The sequence below is a fragment of the Lactuca serriola genome, chromosome 7 (assembly GCF_051521515.1).
Source record: "Lactuca serriola cultivar US96UC23 chromosome 7, Lser_US96UC23_V15, whole genome shotgun sequence".
Lineage (NCBI taxonomy): Eukaryota > Viridiplantae > Streptophyta > Magnoliopsida > Asterales > Asteraceae > Lactuca > Lactuca serriola.
Genome location: NC_136414.1, coordinates 149,869,647 through 149,880,532, shown reverse-complemented (window position 1 = coordinate 149,880,532; position 10,886 = coordinate 149,869,647). Strand labels below are relative to the sequence as shown.

The following is a 10,886-nucleotide window of genomic DNA, read 5'->3' as shown; positions in this document are numbered from 1 at the left end:
TACATAATCTAGAATTACAACTTTTCGATACCACTATGGAGCTCTTTTGGAATTCTTCAATTCTTTGACATTTGATCTTTGATCTCTTTGAATTCACTACCTTTATTTATTTGATTTCTGGTATCTTCAACTTTTTGGATTTCTTGGAATTTTGATCTTTTGATCTTCACTTTATTTGCTCCAAAATTCTTCAAACTTTTTTCGTAATTCTTTTTTTTATATTACATGTACCTCACTTTTTTCCCTCAAAACTTACATGCTTAAGCAGAGGCGCTCAACCTCAACCTTTATTGGTTAATGATAATAATTTTCCTGGATACATTTCAGGTTTAGGCTGCTAAACATATTGCATCCCTCAAACCAAGCGGGGTTATGTTTTTGTTCCATGATTTCACTAAAATAAGGGAAGCCACAAACGCACTATAACGTATATTGGCTCAACTAAACATTTGAGTTCTCATTGGATCATTTCATACAATATTAGCAAAATTTAAATTATCACTATATTTTTCTAAATTAAACTATTATTTCAAGTTTTTTTTTTTAAATTTTAAATTTTTAAATTTAATTTACTTTTACCGACCCCCTACCCCACACTTATTTCATACAATGCCCTCATTGTATGCTAAAACAAATTAAGAACATAAAAAGGGAGAAAAAGGAACAGACTCCCCTAGGTAGTTGTGGCGAGATCGAATGAGGCTGCTACAAGTTGCTCCAAATATTACTGAAAGACTGAAAACTGGAACTGCTGCTTCTGAATTTGCCAAAAAATAAAATCAAGACCGCCATCTTCAAAAATGTGGTGCAAAAGATTGCAAACAAATGCAATGTGTAATAGTCATGACGTGGGAAAGTGTCGACCACGTCGTCTTGTCAAGAATGACATCCTCTTCTTGCGATGAAAAATCCCCCACAACATATGAAAATGTCAACCATGTCATGGCAGCCGGGATGATACGTCTTCCTCGCATCAAAATAAAACTCTATGGTGTGGGAACTGCTCATCCATATCATAAGAGTCAAAACATCGTAAAAATGTCAATCTTCAAAACGATCGCTCAATAAATAAATATGCACCCCACACTTATGACAAATTGTGGGTCTTGACTATAATCTTCAACTCTCAAACCGCTTTCTCTAGCAACAGTCGGACCTAGCTGCTGAACTTACTACCAGCTTTCTAAGGGCAAAAATTCTGCAGAAATCTAAACAACCAAAGAGCATCAAGATGGAAAACAAATGTAAAACAAACTAAATCCAAGTTTAATTACATACCAAATACTAAATACTAAAAAAAACTAAACTAAAAATAACACAAAATAAATAAAAAGGATCACTCATCATCTCCATCATCATGTGGCTGTGTCCCAGAAGTACCGGCCCCATCATGTCGTGGCTGGAATGGTGGTGGGTAGGGAACCGAATACTGAAACCCCTGGTGGGCAAAGAATGCGTTCAACGCATCCCCGTACCACCGCTGTTGCCTGTCTACATGTGCAACATACTCACTAAGACGGTCAATGCCCTGAGCTAGGTAGCGCATATCAATCTCCGGCTCAGGTCCCTGCTGCGCTCCCCGAGGAACAGGTCTACGCCGCTGGACCCGTCTCGGCTGTGGCTCGGCGACACCCTCCTCATCCGCCACATCATCTGCTCGAACCCTCAAGACACCATCTCCACCCCGCTCTAATACACGCATCGACTCTAACAGCTGAAGACTCATCGGCCTCATGTCGTGAAACACCATCGATCTCGTGATCTCATGTGTCAGCAACTGATATGATCGAGCTAACCGCGTGATAAAATGCCCTCCGTATATCGGGCTATCCCCCCGAAGTCCCCTGGCCCTCCGTCCCAAATATGCATCTAACACAACTGGAAGGTTCAGGTGCCTCCCTGGAGTAACCAGTGCCCATAGGAAATACAAGTTCGTCAAAGGCACTCTCTTACTATTCTTGTGATGCGTGAGAGACATAGAAATCAACCGGTGCAACATTCGGTATGTAGTAGACCGAATCATCCCCCCTCGTGTGGTAGATGGTGTATAAACTCCTCCCATAATCTCGGCCCAAAAAGTGTTCTCATTATAGTCTTCTGGCCGGTCCGTGAGACAATCAGCAAGGAATGCCGGGAAGTGGGCACTCCTCGTCTCATCGGCTGTGTAAATACCCACCCGAATCGCAAGCTCTATCACGCTGCATTCCCGGCTCACTCCTCCCAGTCTGAAAGAAAAGGTTGTACAGTCATCTAGTGCCTTCCTAGGATCATAGGAAACTGTAGCGTAGAACTCCAGCAAAAACTCCCGATAAACAGGCTCTTGGATCCTGAACAAACGTGCCCATCCTTGACACACGAACAAATCCACACCACTCGCGTCCGAGTGTGTGTATTGCAAAAATTCTTGGATCAATGCAGCAAGTCCAGTCCTGGTGGCCAACTCCCAGTCGAATGATGGTGCTATATCAATCTCCTTGGTGAGAAGCAAGCTCAAGTTGGTAACATAACGTGCTCGGGTTGCATCATTCAACGTTTGCGGAAATTGTAAAAAAACGATGATTGGTCACATCCTCGGGTGGGTTGGTCCTTTGCATCCTTTGGGCCATAATCTGGTCGTCGTATTACGCTAGGCGTAACACGAAGTTACGCGGGGCGTAACCCCATCCCCTTGAAAATTCATACGCGATCCGGGGTTCATTATGCTTAGCGTAAGTAAACTTACACAGGGCGTAAGTTTAAATGAAACTTTTCCTTTTTCCTTTAATTTAATTTCCTTTTCTTATAATTATTTAATTAAGGAACTTAAAACTTAATTTTTTTTTTCTTTTTAATTTCTTTAGCTAATGATGACTTCACGATGAGTGATAAAAAAAAACTGAGATGTCATAATCACTTATCTTTGTCAAGATCAAACAACAATGGTTGATAAAAAACCTTTGCATGCAAGAATTGGTTTGCGAAAACACCCACTTTCGGGACCCGTTAGAATATTTCCCTTGTTTTCCTTGCACCTTTAACTAAAAGCGGAACAAGAAGCGACCTAACTAGTCAAGAACAACAAGAGCTCGGTCTTCCACTTAACCACCACAATACGCCTTGCTATACTACGCCTTATGGATTGAGTTGGACAAATCAACAAAGTAGTAGACTAAGCAGGTCAAGAATTCCCTAATCGCTTTCATCCTCGAAACCCATGCAAAAAGTAAAGTTAAGCAATGTGTACAATCCCAAATTCCTGCAAATAAAAACAAGGACCATCCCGACAAGTGAAATGATATCAACGAAAATCAAACTAAAAATAAAAACTAACTAAAAACAAATAACGAATAATCAAATAAACTAAATTAATTGAAAACCATTCCCCGGCAACGGCGCCAAAAACTTGATGTGCATGAAAGTACCCACTAATTTTAATATTTATAACCTAACAAACTTAGACTAACTATGCACTTATAGGCAGTGTACCTAGTCAGATTACAGTATAGCTTAGGTAAGTCGGGTGTCGATCACAGGGAACGGTTGATTAATTTAATATATTTAATTATAGGTTACAGGTCACACGAAAATAATAAAGAAAATGGTTTAATAAATCTCAAACTAACAATTAACAACTCTCGATAAACTAACAGGAAAGCACATCTCTTCAGGTACTTTGGTTTAGATAAATTACACCTTAAAAACATAGACAATGGCATACACAAATTCATTTATTCATGTTCACCGATTCCTAAAATGATTAGATTTGTGTTCACTATAACTAATCCTTTAGCAAACACGTCAATTCAAACAGTGATCAGTTGGTTAAACTAACATGCTTTCTAGTGTTCAATTCGTATCAAGCAAGACTTGTCAATATAGTTAATCGAATTATTAATTCAATTTAACCTCTTGTTGATGGTCATCAAACAAGGCTCACACATTAACTTACTTATTCTCAAGTTATTCCTAGTTTCACATTCGTTATTTCTAGACTTATAATCTCGATGGTCATCAAAAATCATAAGAGACAAGCAAATCAAGCAGATGTTCATGCAACTTAATTCACTTAACAATTAACAGAAAATAATCATCATTAACACATAAGGGTCTTTTAACAAGCTTGGCATGATAAATTAAACATAAATAAACAATTCAATATAGCAATTAGTCTAATAATCAAAGCTTCATTCAATCATAAACACAAAGTAAAAGGTTTTTACACCTAAATCAGAAACTAAAAACAGAAAAGTACCACAATAGAATGCTAAACATGGTCACGTTAACAATCCATATGATTACCGACATGTATCCGCTCTCCGCTCCCGTTAGCTTAATGGCCTTCCGGCCGCCTTCTAAACCCTCAAAACAGCTTAACAGAAGTTAAATATCGACTAAACTAAGTTGGAAGTCGAATTCCCCCTCCTGGTTAGCTGAAAATCGACTTTTATAACCTTTGTAGCCGACTTATGTACGCTGGGCATAAGTCGGATTACGCGGGGCGTACTAAGGATCACTACGCGATTAATCATATCCGAGGCCAACCAGTACGCGGCGCGTACCCTTAAGTTACGCGGGGCGTAAGTCAAATTGTTCGTTACGCGGCGCGTACAGGTGTGCTATGCGGGGCGTAACCGTCTAATCCAGCATTTTAATTTCTTTTAGCTTCTAAGTCCAGTTTCCGCTTCAGTCTTTTCTTTTGTGCTTTATCGCCAACGAATAGCTGCAAAACATAATTCAAAGCATTATAAGTACTTTTTAGTTCTAAAAGAGAATAAATAAGGCCAAAATATTAAGATAAAGTGCATAAAAATATATATATAAATACACATATCAATACACTACTAGAAAAACAACATTTTACGACGCACGAACCACGACACTCGTTGATTTATGTTACGCAAAAGAGAGTAACCTTAAAAAAGTGTCATCTCTTCAAAAAATTTAACGATTTAGGTCACGCATTATTGCGTGCCCTTAAATTGGTGTTGTAATTAAAAAAATATTAAAAACACGAAAGGCACTTTATCTTATATGTGCGTCCTCTGTAATTGTCGCTTTGTAATTTTAATGAACGCTCGTTTAGTAGACAGGGGAAAATGAAATCCCCAAATTTTTGAAAACCCGCCTGTTCTTTTCTCCCCTCTCCGTCCTCTCTCGTCTCCGATCCGCTTCTCTGCTACTTGTTAATCTTTTCATCTAATCACTGCTCGATCTCCTTCTTATCAGTATCATCAAACATCTCGTTCGCTGCCCCCCCCCCCCCCCCCCCGCCCTATGTATAACAAACCTCTCTCTCTCTCTCTCTCTCTCTCTCTCTTCCATTACCCACCACAAATGGTTTTTCGAACAAAAGTCAGGGAAAACCTAGGTCGATTTTCCGGGTTTTAGCAACAAATATGTGGACATCCATATACATATTGTGATTTCAAAGTCATCGTATGAAATCAACATTCCCTTAATTTCGATTTGATGCAGGTAATACTGTTCGAAAACTACCCAGTCACTCACCACCCAGCGTCTTCTCTCCGGTTCACCACCGCCACCAATAAAGCCCCATTATACCACCAGCACAACATGCCACAATATTAAAGAACGAAACATTGGGTTTGTATTTTTGAAGCCCAGGTACAACAATTGCTGAGGTTATTTTTTCTTAGTTTGCTAATTTAGTATTATTTTGGTTTTCTAAGGCTGCTCATGGTGTGATGATGATGCAAAGAAGGGTGACACCGGTCCGCTGAGTCACCCCTCCGACTTCTTACACCTGGGTAAGACAATTATAGATTTAAGGTATTTTTGTTTTTTTTTTGTTTCGAAGTGCTTCTCGATGCCTACGACCCTCAGTCCATCCCTTCTCTTCTGTCTTTTGAAATCATATCTATTTTAAAACTCAATTTTAGATTGTTTTAGGTCTTTAATCTTGATCCTTGTGGTTTTACAATCGTTCTTCTACCTCTTCTACCCTACTTCGTCACTGTATTGCTGCTTCAACTTCATCCAATAAATCTGTAAATCAGGGGGACCAAGAAATGGTATTGCCTAGCTTTGATTTGGTGGTTCCATAGGTAGACCTCCCCCCATCCCCATGCCAACTTATCAGAACAGAGAACAGAAGCAGCAGCGGACTTCTGAGAGGTCCGTGATTCAAACTACTCTTCACCTTGAAGCATATCTAAATTATGGTTTGTATATTCTTGCTTTTGTATATCTAAATTACTTAATTGCCCTGTGTCAGCTTTTGTTTTTGCCCCATTAGATTCTTGCTTATCTCCTTGAAGCATATCTAATATATGGTTTGTATATACTTAGGTCATGAAGATGACATGGTGATAGAATTGGAAAATGAAGTGAGAAATGCACTTGGATACACGGGTTTAGGAATACCAAAAGAGAGCAACAACAACAATAACAACAATAATAGGTTAACAGGAAGTACAAATGAAGTTTTTTTTTATTTTTTTATTTTTTCTGCCTCTAACCTGAATGCAAAACAGGTGTTGGTTTAGATATACACAAAAAGTTGAAAGTGGTAAGTCTTGTATACATAAGGTCTTGTTTTCTAGATTGAATAAACTGTCTAAATGAAAATAAATGTTCATTTTACCATTACATTATAAAACCAAATTAACCTGGTGCTATTGTTCATAGTTTAGGTTGGCCTTTGGATCACAAAACCTATGGAGGATCTTTTTTTATATCATATGCATGATAATCAAGTAAATAATTATAATAATAAAATCTCTTTCCACCATTTGGTATTATGATGGAATTGACAAAAGGAATGGAATTGTTAATTCCATTCCTTTCCATCTGTATGCAGGTTTCCATTGGATTAGTGTGTGCTTTAAATTACCACAACCTGTATTCCAGTCCTTATGATGAATTCCATGTAACTTTAAAAATTAAAAGTCACAACTTATTCTTATACTTTTATTTTTTATTATTATAATTTTTTGTAACACTTTTTCTTGTTATAGAAACTTAAAAATCATCCTGCAATCAGACCTCTTCCTGAAAATGGGACAGTTGTTCAATATGGGGCCTGGACTTTGAATGAAGGTGGTTTTCAAGTGCATATCATGATTTTACTTTAAAACTTATATTTTTTCTTTTGTTATATTGTTAATTATTATATGATAAAGTGAATAATATATAATTGATAATTCTAGTTAATTTTCAGTCTATTCCATATCCAGTGTTCCCTGGGGGAGCAGTTGTTAGATGTGGAGCTGGCTTCTTAAATGTTCCAAAAATTAAGGGCACACAAATTGCCATGAAATCAGGTAAGAGAATTTCTCAATGTAAGGGTAAAATGGTCATTTTACACATACAAGACTTAGTGGAGAAAAAAGAAATCAAGGTTATGAGGCTTTCCTTATTAAGTCCTAACTTTTGAAAAATTTGTCCTTGTGTATCTTTTCCTTAAGTTTTTCCTAGTATGTAGTCTTTTTCTGAAATATTTTTTAAATATTACATGATAAAAACAAATTAATTCCTAATGCTATCTAGATTAAGTACGAACTGTAAGTGATGGAAATTAGTATACTACTCTAGAATTTAAAAGATAGATCTGATCGGCTTTTAATTCTTTGATGCTTATATTGTTCCCAACTTTGATATATTTTGAAGTCAGAAATCCAGAGGGATAAGCTGCCATATTAGAAACCCATACAAGTATCATTTCCAAATGTATGTATACCTTAATTTGATAGAATTCTTCAGAAGAAAAATCTTATCATCAAAATAAGGTTTGATTTAATCTCTTCAATCCTTAACACATTGATATGTCATATGTTAATGTTGAGTCAATCAGTTCTTGCTTTTGTTGTAAATTTTAAATTGTAATTCAGGGTATTCTTGGTCCATGTGCATCACTTGAGAAGGTTCGTATAGTATTTTAAAGAATGTTGACTCTTTGTTGACTGACTATTGTTTTTTGTACAGAAAGATGCTTTATGTTCTGATACTAGTATTGGTCAAGGGGGTACTATTGCATGGAAGGTGCTTCAATACACACTTGCTTACAACAACATACACAAACAAAGGAAATAGGAAAAGCCACAACGGAAATTGGAAACGTTTCAGAGCTTCTTCAAACAGCTTAATGATGAGTTACTGAAAAAAGAAGGTGCCCATTAAATATTTTTTTAAAATGTTAGCTTGTAAATTATTTTTTGACTTACAAAACATTACAACTTAAAAAACTCTAAAAATAAATTGGCTTATCAGTTAACCGTGACACGCCAAAAACAATTGTTACCTTGCAAAAATATTTAATGTTTACACTTTTATATAAAATTTTTATTTTTAATAAACCTGTATAGTACACGAGTCTCACACCTAATATATAACAAAATAATATGATTTGAGTCAAAAATTCTAACTCAATTAGGAGCAATCAAATGGTTTTATTATATTTATTGTATGGCTTGGAGAATCGTTTTCCTTTAATATGGGCTTCTTTTATTCTTCAACTAAACAAATATTTTGGGTTTTGGTTCCCTCCATTAAATCGTGTAAATCGTGGTCCTTTTTTTCCATTCTTCAATCACAAATGCTATAAATAAAATAAGCACAATTCTCACAAAAAACAAATAAAATATCCCCACCAACGCAATATGAACTATTTGAAGTACGGTAAACATGACATGTATAAAATTATATAAAATGCATGATAAATTGATAACCTTCAACTAATAGGAGTAAAGTAACGAAATAACCTATGCAATGCAAGTAGATTTATACAAATTGGACGACACATAAAACAATTTTATATAAGTTGGATGACACATCAATCTGAAGTTATATTTTCATTTGTTTGGAACTAAACAGAGAAATGATGTTAAATTATAAAATTTTGAATCAAAATTTACGTTCCCTGTTAATTGATAAGCCATAAATAAGGTTACAAATATTTTAAAGATTTTGTGAATATTAATAAGGTTTTCATTAAATATAAAAATTTGCGACTCGCATGATCCCCCATGTGTGATGGAATGATTGTTGGGGGACATAGCTTCATATCACATGCATTTATACAAATAAATTTTGTCTGAACGAATAAATTCTGACAGAATACATCACAGAATACATTTAAATCATATTATTTTCTTCTATATGACAAAAAATACATCACAATTTTTTTTTTTTTTTACGTTTGCTATCTTGACAAATAAGGAGATTGAAATCTAATTTTGTCAGAATAATAAACATCAACTTGATGAGTGTTACTAACCTTATTCTAAAAGAATATTGTGTTTTCTCATTCTATTGTTTATGTTTTGTTCTTTGGTTATATCCATCAAAGACCTATTGAACACATACAAGCATGTATATACACATCAGATCTTGTCTAGTGAAATACAAGTAGCAGAATACATTATGCTAGAATAAACCTAACATGTAATAAGATAAAGTACAACCGAACACACTAACAAACTAAACACACTAACACACTAATCAGATTCACCTAAAATCAAACATATACAAAATCAATCATGAGATAATGCACATCCAAACCCATTGATCAAACAAATTGTATATATTATATCAAGTTCTCTTTTAGACATTTTCACAAATACCTTACATGCAATAAGATAAAGTACAACCAAACATACTAACATACTAATCAAATTCATCTAAATTAATCACATACAAAAATAATCATGAAATAAACAATTAGATTTACAGAAAGGGGAAAAGGGAAAAAAGGGAAAAGGGCTAATTCTTTCAGAAGCAGCAATATTGTACTCCTCAATTGTCTTGCACCTGAATAAGCCACCAGTTCCTATCAAATGAAACCAAATCTTGATTACAACCCAAAAATCTAAAAAACAAAGTCAATTAAATTGAAAACAACCAGTACAAAGTCTTGATGTCCTGCTCTGTTGCCTCCCCGAGTCATTTTAAGGAAAATAACATGAAAGTGGAGAAAATTAACTGAACCAGTTTAAGGAATGTTGAGTACCTTTTGGAGAAGTTGCTGTCTGATGTGACGAAGATCTTGTTCTTCTTACGAGAAATCGTAACCGAATCACCGAGATTACCAGCTTTACCACCGACTTTGATTCTCTCTTGAAGGAACTTCTCGAGTGAGGCTATCTCCATGATCTTATCCTCGACAGGCTTCCCACAATCATTCACAAAAGTTGCTGACTTCTTCTTTCCCCCCTTCGCTCCAGTACCTCCCTTCTTGACTCATCTTCGCTTCTTTTTCTAAATATCCCTCTACAAACAATAACAATAAAATCAACAAATCGCAAGCTTGAATAACAATTTATAGATGTCTGAAAAGGATCACATACAGAGAAGGATAGAATATTGGTTGTGCGTGCTTCGAAGACGGCGAGCTGTAACCTATGAATGTGAAGAATAATCAGTTATGTTCTTTTGCAGGAGGATTGGTAGATGTGATTTAGGGTTTGCCTTAAATAATTCTTTCTGTTTTAAATAATGGATGTGAATAAAGAACAATTACTAGTTTCCTAATGTGATTTACCAATTTACTATATTACCCTTATTTATTTAATTAATGATTTAAAATTTTCTTAAATTCTTATTAGTGCATACATGCACACAATAGTTGCTAGAAACATTTGAACCTAGGTGCATATATATATATATATATATATATATATATATATATATATATATATATATATATATAGAGAGAGAGAGAGAGAGAGCGAGAGAGAGAGAGAGAGAGCGAATAGTGAATATATCTTAAAATGTATATAAGCTTAGGTACCCAAACCCACAATAATACGTTTTTTTGTATCATATATGCGTTATAACATCTTAAACTTCAACCCTAACTTGATTTACTTTCAATATTTCATTATTATCTTCCTCGTGCATCACATCTTTATGTCGAATACCTTGTAGGCTATATATATTATAGGTGAAAA

The 10,886-nt window shown here is 35.3% G+C and overlaps 1 long non-coding RNA gene across 1 annotated transcript; it reads right to left on the bottom strand.

Moving 5' to 3' along the window:
• Positions 1 to 9,503: 9,503 nt before the first annotated feature.
• On the bottom strand, positions 9,504 to 10,369 carry LOC145062764 (uncharacterized). Its single transcript, XR_013687708.1, has 3 exons — positions 10,284 to 10,369; positions 9,947 to 10,206; positions 9,504 to 9,766 (listed from the first exon to the last, which is right to left on the bottom strand). It is a non-coding gene; the product is annotated as an uncharacterized LOC145062764 (long non-coding RNA).
• Positions 10,370 to 10,886: the final 517 nt, after the last annotated feature.